The 7,769-nt window shown below is 34.7% G+C and overlaps 1 long non-coding RNA gene across 1 annotated transcript; it reads left to right on the top strand.

The window, feature by feature from the left end:
- Positions 1-382: 382 nt before the first annotated feature.
- LOC106880191 (uncharacterized) lies at positions 383-3,712 on the top strand. Its single transcript, XR_001410716.3, has 3 exons — positions 383-742; positions 2,225-2,354; positions 3,250-3,712. It is a non-coding gene; the product is annotated as an uncharacterized LOC106880191 (long non-coding RNA).
- Positions 3,713-7,769: the final 4,057 nt, after the last annotated feature.

Raw genomic sequence — 7,769 nt, 5'->3', positions numbered from 1 at the left:
ATTTTATATTTATGCATATTGAATTGTAGGACAAAGCCTGTGTTACAATGGTTTAATATAAACCAGTCACATACCTCGCGAAACAAACCTGAAACGATATTTCTATACTCTTAGAATTTAGAAAGTCATTCAAAAATATCTGTCTTCCCAATCTTCTTTAGGCAACCAATATATTCCACCAGTACGTATGAAAATGCTATTTTTCTTTCAAAGAAGAGAAAATAATACAAAGAGAATCTAGAATTAAAACCATTGTATATGAGACTATATAAAAAAACAATGTATGTATGTATGTATGTATCTCTCTCTCTCTCTCTCTTTCTTCCTTCCCCTCCCATTCTCTCTCTTTATATATATATGTGTGTGTGTGTATAAAAATATATATGTGCATATGTATTTATGCAAAATCTAACGGTATTCTTAAAGGGTTTAAGAAAGCGTTTCATCGGTTTTCATATTGCTACATTTCCAAAGTATTGCAGATAAATGTTGTTATGGTAACTCTCTGTGGTATATAGAAAAACCTACAATAGCTAAAGCCAGTTTGGCATCAGAATGACAAAAAACGATTTTCATCATAGTTAATGCTTAGTAACATATTTGAGAGAAATAAATTTATTGAGGCAACACAAACGAAGACAAAAGAAGACAAACGGAGAGTAATACAAAACATGGTCTCCTATTTAGAGAGTTCTCCTTCAAGAAAGTTTTTTCCTTTTATGAAATATCTAAACGTAAATAGGTAAGTTTTTTCTATTAAAAATCTTCAATGTATTATATTTCTCAGAGTAGATGTTTGTTTATGTATGCCTCCCTTAGTATTTCTGTAGTAACACGTTCTATCTATCTATCTATCTATCTATCTATCTATCTATCTATCTATCTATCTACGTATTTGTCCGTCTGCTTGTCTGTCTGTCTATACATATACATACATATAAGTTCATGCATACATACACGCAATCATATACGCACACATGAATATATATATACATATATACACAGCAGTGCACACACACAGACCCATATATATATATATATATATATATATATATATATATATATATATATATATATATATATATATATATATATATATGTTGCTATGTACGTATATATGTATATATAGATTGCCATTTACTGCACATTTCCACATACATCCTGACTGTATGATTCAGATATTCATTTCATGTGTACGACGAAGTTTTGGGTTCAATTCCACCGCGAGACAGTTGGGACAAGTGTTTTCTACCATAGCTTTCAGTCGATTAAAGTCTCTAGATGAGACGAGGAGACTGCTCCGGTTCATAAATGATAGCCTAAAAGAGTTATTCGGTGCGTTTAGAGACACCTTATGTGTTCAGGCCAGTTTTCTTGTTTGATTATAAGCTGCTCCTTACATTCTACAATATAATACTTATATACGCACCTAAGCACGCACGAGTCCACACGCGCACATATACACGCACACATGTTTGTACATGTACGCATGTGAATGACATGAGAGGTGGGTCAGAATGAGGGCGGGGGGCAGATAATGACAGACTAATCAGCAGACTAATCTTCGAAAAGAGTTGTCTAAAATCTCGAACATGGAATACGCTTCCTGACACAATTCAGTTTATCGGTATGATTTTATATTTGTATTCTCCGATGGCATGACTATCTAAAAAGCAACCACTAAAAGTGTACGTGAATAATACACAATATCCCTCGGCTCTCTTGGAGTGTCCGAATCATTGCTTTAAGGAACTCGCCATTAACCTCATCACTCTGTTTAATGAGTAAGTAGTAATAAACTTTATGTATTTAAAGAAACGATATCCTGATCCTCATTTGAAGCAAGTTTGAACGTATTTCTCTATACGTTATGTCCCTTTTAACCTCACTATTTAACAACCTCTAGTCCTTTTCACCTTCGTGTAGCGAATTTTCTTAAATATTCGCTATACATCTAAATACGGTAATTATAAAGTCTCTGGAGTCGAAGTAGGACACCGTGTTGTAATTCGCACCGTTAATGCCTTCTGGAAAATCGTTTGAGACGGAAATATTAATTGTTTCATATAGTAAGTGATAGAGAAAATGAGACTGCAGTAGTAAAATTTCATTTGTTTGCTCTACTGTTGTCGATAAAAATTTACGACGTTGCAATCACTGTGGAAAGTGCAAATTTAGGGGATTGTTTTGTAACTTGCGGTCACAAATTTAATGTAATTCCCAGAACAAATGAAGTTTTGCAACAGCAGATGATTAAATTTTGTGAGGTGCAGCAGAAACGGTTTTGGAACTGCCTTAATCTCGAAGAAAACTGTGGTACGAGGAAAAGTTTGATCCGCGAAATGTAAAAAAATGTGAGTATAACGGATATTTTTTTATATTTTTTACACTTGACAGATATTTACAAAAAGTTATTTAGCATCCGGTTTCAGCCGAATCAACTTACCAAAGCGAGAATAACTGCTTAACAAATAAAAAAATATTTGACTGATACGCAGAAATAACGTATTTCTGACATCACAGACAATTCTAGTATTATTTCTGATCAGCGCGATCTAGTCCTCAGAAACCAGTATGGTCAAGCGTGTTAAATTTTCTTCTGAAGAGTTAAATATCAGGAAGATAATTTTTTGCACATAACACTTAATATTTTTTGACATATTTGGAAATAATGATTTACATCTAGAATTGTCCGAATTTTTGTACAGATCTGTACTTGGGAGAAATATAAAGAAGAAAAAAACGTTTAGGCTGACATATAGGGAGGAATGTTACGTATACATACGTAGATTTGTCGGGTTTGAAGATTTTATAATTCAGTTTTGGTAATTTTTAGAGCTATCCAAAAATGTCTTTTACCCAATTATACAACTGAAAAGCTGCATTATTTGTAGCATATGCGCAACAACTAAATTTCTGCAACAAACTGCATTACAGGTTATATTGGCAACTGAGATTTGGTTGCTTTAATTTGTTAATTAAGGTATATCAAGTAGTGAAGTATTGAAGTGTTTGTGGAACTTGAAATTACTACCAATTTAAAGTGTTAACACCTCGAGCTACTGTCGTTCATATAAAGATTTACACATTCTTCATTATAAGCGCAAACAGTGATAGAAACAATGTGATTGTTACGACGGTGATGGTGTCAATTTATGTGTCAGGGGCGTTAAGTGAAATCTGAGATTCATGTAATTTCAATGAGAAACTATACAGAAATATCTGTAAATTGTGTTTGAAACATTTCAGCCTGACGCCCGGCGCAACAGAAGATAAATGATGACGTGTGAGCGGATTTGCAGCGGTCAAGTGAACCGCTGAGATGACAGAGCCACCGACTGAATGCCTTGCAGTCAACATTTTATGCTGTGTCTTGTGATTTTGTTGAGATCCTCCTCCTCCTAACATGAGTATCAGTGATGTAATCAGATCAAACGTAAGTGGCCTTGTGCATTAGCAAGAAATCAATAAACATTCTACATGAGGAGAACGTTGGAGTTACGCAAACAACAGAGCGTCAGATATTTTTTTTTTTACAATATTCAGTCTCATTTTTCTAGCTTCCCAAATGAGATATTCTCAGAGTCAACATTTATAATTCAATGCCATTAAATTAGACACCTGTCAAGTAATTGAGATTTTCTTCTTACGAATTCACTATAACCACTCTCCACAACATATTTTAGTCATTTTTAGGAAACAAGAAAGTGCTAGTTCAAACACAGTAGCATTGCGACTTCGGCATGTTCACTGAATTTTTACAACAATTAGTATCTAATATTGGTTTCAAATTTTAGTCCAAGGCCAGCAAACTCGTGGGGAGGGCAAGTCGATTACATCAGCCCTAGTGTTTAACAGGTAATTATTTTAACAACCCGAAAAGGATGAAAGGCAAACTCGACTTCGGCAGAATCTGAAATCAGAACAAAAGGACAGATGAAATGCCATCGAGCATTTTACCAAGCGTTCAAATGGTAAATTACTGTGGTTGGATTCCTTACACACGCACGCACGTAATATATTTGGGCCAATAAGGCGGTGAGCTGGCAGAGACGTTAGAACGCCGGGTGAAATGCTTAGCGGTATTTCGTCTGTCTTTACGTTCTGATTCCAAATTCAGCCGAGATCGACTTCATCCTTTCGGGGTCGATAAATTAAGTACCAGTTGCGTACTGGTCCGATCTAATCGACTGGTCCACTCCCCCAAACATTTCAGGCATTGTGCCTACAGTGCAAAAGAATATATTTAGACCAATCTATTGTCCCGTCACTTTGGTGTTTCCTCGTGCGGGCAGTTCTTCGGGGAGAAAGAACACTGCCAACGACACATCAGTTAAGACTAAGAGTAATAGACTAAGGGATCGATCTAGATAAACAATCGCACTCCTTTCTTTTATTGAATACTTCATTTCCCGTTCGGTATTAAAAACAGATATAATCACACAACCAAATAGACATTTAAACAAATAAAAACAGACACACCAACACACAGACACAGACACACCACAACACCGACACTCACACACACACGTGTGTGTGTGTGTGTGTGTGTGTGTGTATATATATATATATATATATATATATATATATATATATATGTATGTATTATCATATAGACATAACCACATATGCAGACAGACAAACACAAATACGGACAGGCAAACATCACACATATATAGACATACGTAGGATAAATATAAATAGAGGAACCAACATACAATGGAGATGAAAATTTAGCTTTCAACAACCGACAAATTATTTGTCTGTCTATAGTGTGCTAGTGTATATGTGATAACTATGTGTGACATATATATATATATATGCACACACACACACACATATATATGTAAATATATATATACAGGCATACATATACATATATATTACATACTTGTATATGCGCATATATATATATATATATATATATATATATATATATATATATATATATATATATATATATATATTTATACATATATATGTGTGTGTGTGTGTGTGTGTGTGTGTGTGTGTATATTGAAATAATTCAATTACATTTTTCTTTCTTTGTAAATATTAGGGAACCAATGCTAAATGAAAGCCCATATTTTTTTGTATTATGTACTGAACACACACACTCATATATGCACACACAAATGTATACACTTACACATACACACATACACACATATGTATTCCTATGAGTATGTATAGATGTACAAAGATACATCTCTCTCTCTCAATATATATACACACACAAACACACAGACACGCACAGACACACTCATATATATTTATGAAGAGATAGATAAATAAATAGATGCATCACTGAATGAAGAAATCAAAATAGTACTGAAAGCATTCGGTTAGTGTCTTATATATTTGAGAAGAGCTCGAGTAAGCTCCAAATTGCCTAAAGTTTTGCTGTCATATGACGCCTCCACATGCACAGATGTTCAGACGATGAAAAGGGAATTTAGATGAAATTCAGAATCTAGAAAAGTATTTAGTCCAACACTGCGCACTTCCAATCTTGTTCTGCATTTTTGATATAATTTTTTGTTTCCATATTACATTATTATATTTTATAATATAACGGTAAGTAAGGCGGTCAGCTAGCCAAATCATTAGCGCACCAGACGAAAATGCTTAGCGGTATTTCTTCCGACTTTACCATCTGAGTTCAAATGCTGCCGCGTCTTCTTTGCCTTTCATCATTTCGGTGTCGATAAAATAAGTACCTGTTGATAAGTACCCACCTTCCTTGAAATTTGTGACTTTGTGCTAAAATCTGAAATCAATATTACAATGATTGACTAAGGCAGAGAAATAGCAGAACCGTTACTGCAATGATCAATATGCTTAGCGGCATTTCGTCAATCTCTACGATCTCAGTTCAAATTCCCTAAGTTAAGTGTCGATAAAATAAGTACCAGTTGAGCTTTGGGACCAATGTAATTGTCTGATACCCACTGGCCAATGTAATTGTCTGATACCCACTGGCCTTGTGCGAAAATTGAAAATCAATGTTATAACGACGAGTTATTCTACTGATACTTCCATATGGTGAGGTCAAAAGTATGTTGGTGTTACCTTGTCAGAATTTTGCCAAATGGGATATTTTAATAGCATCAACTTTTCTCATTAGATGCTGAACGTTTAATGACAGACAAGATTTATACATATTGGCAAACATATACACAAAACATTGAAAGTGATTATATATACGTAGACATTTCTAATAATTACATGCACACATTTCTAATGTATGCATAACCTCGATGTGAAAATTATTTTCTGTGAAGTTGTAATCGTACAGCCATATTACATGACAGTTATGAAATATGTATAATGAAACGGATACGTTCTCATACTAATATTGTACAGATATACTGTATTTGCGGACACACATATATAAATACCCGAACACTTATATATATATAAAATAGCAACAAGTTTCCCAGACGATATTAGCATACTGATTTCAAATTTTGGCACAAAGCCAGCAATTTTGGGTTACTGGGTCACATCGACTCAACTGGTACTTATTTCATCGACATCGGAAGGATTAAAAGGAAAGTCGGTCTGGGCGGAATTTGAACTCAGAACGTAAAGAGTGACGAAATGCCGCTAAGCACTTTGCCCGGCGTGCTAACGTTTCTGCCAACTCACCACTGTAACGGATTATTAATGAACAAAATATCTACGCTAAACCAATAAAATATCTGCCCTTACCCTACACAGATTATAGCTTTAGATTTTCGGGCATAATTATTGCAGCACTTACATAGGCTTTTAATATAGAAATAGGCTTTTAATACAGAAAAAGAAAGCATTTTGAGTGAGATGCCATATTTTGCCGAGTTTCTCCCTGCGAAATGCTGTGCTTCACGAAAAATTGACAATGAATTATTTCTACATTATTAGTGGCCGCGCAGAGTTCATGAGAGAAATTCTATTCCAAGGATTACGGAAATGGGTGAATACATACTTGACGGATTATGGATAAATTCATTGTTACATATTTAATTGCGGGTAAATGTGAAACAAAAGCATAACAAAATCGAACAAGACGAAAGCTAAAGAGCACGTAAACGTATTTGGTTTGCTTGTGAAGGTTGTTTACATTTTGTGTACTGCATCAGTTTGTGTTACGTTGTAAGTAATGAAGATATTCAGAAAATGTTTTAAAGAATCTAGTAAAAATGTGTGAAGGATGTGTGAATTGTAATTTGTGAGGTTGTTAGGTTTAGTCGTATTCCATACAGTTATACGAAAAATAAGAAACATATACTTGTACACATACCCAATTACCATCCATCCATCCACCCACCTACCCATCAATCCAACCATCTACCTACCCATCCATCCATCCATCCATCCATATGTGTGTGTATGTATGTATGCATGTATGTATGTATGAATACACATATATATGTACAAATACATACGAAAGTGCACTTATCTTTATCTTCGTTTTGTTTTTAACATGTTTTAGCCAGTGGATTGTGGTCATGCTAGAGACACACACACACATAAATATATATATACATATATATACGACAGGCTTCTTTCAGCTTCCGGCTACCAAATCCACTCACGATCTTTGGTCGCCGCGAGGCTACAGTAGAAGACACTTGCCCAAGGTGCTACGCAGTGGGACTGAACCTGGAACCATGTGGTTCGTAAGCAAGCTACTTACCACACAGTATATTCAATATATATTATACGCCTGTATATTCAATATATATTATTTTAAAAAGTATTGGTGTCACACAGGTACTAAGTCT

Source organism: Octopus bimaculoides, chromosome 12, assembly GCF_046866305.1.
Source record: "Octopus bimaculoides isolate indiv1 chromosome 12, ASM4686630v1, whole genome shotgun sequence".
NCBI lineage: Eukaryota > Metazoa > Mollusca > Cephalopoda > Octopoda > Octopodidae > Octopus > Octopus bimaculoides.
The sequence above is the reverse complement of the archived record's forward strand: the minus strand, read 5'-3'. Positions and strand labels throughout refer to the sequence as shown.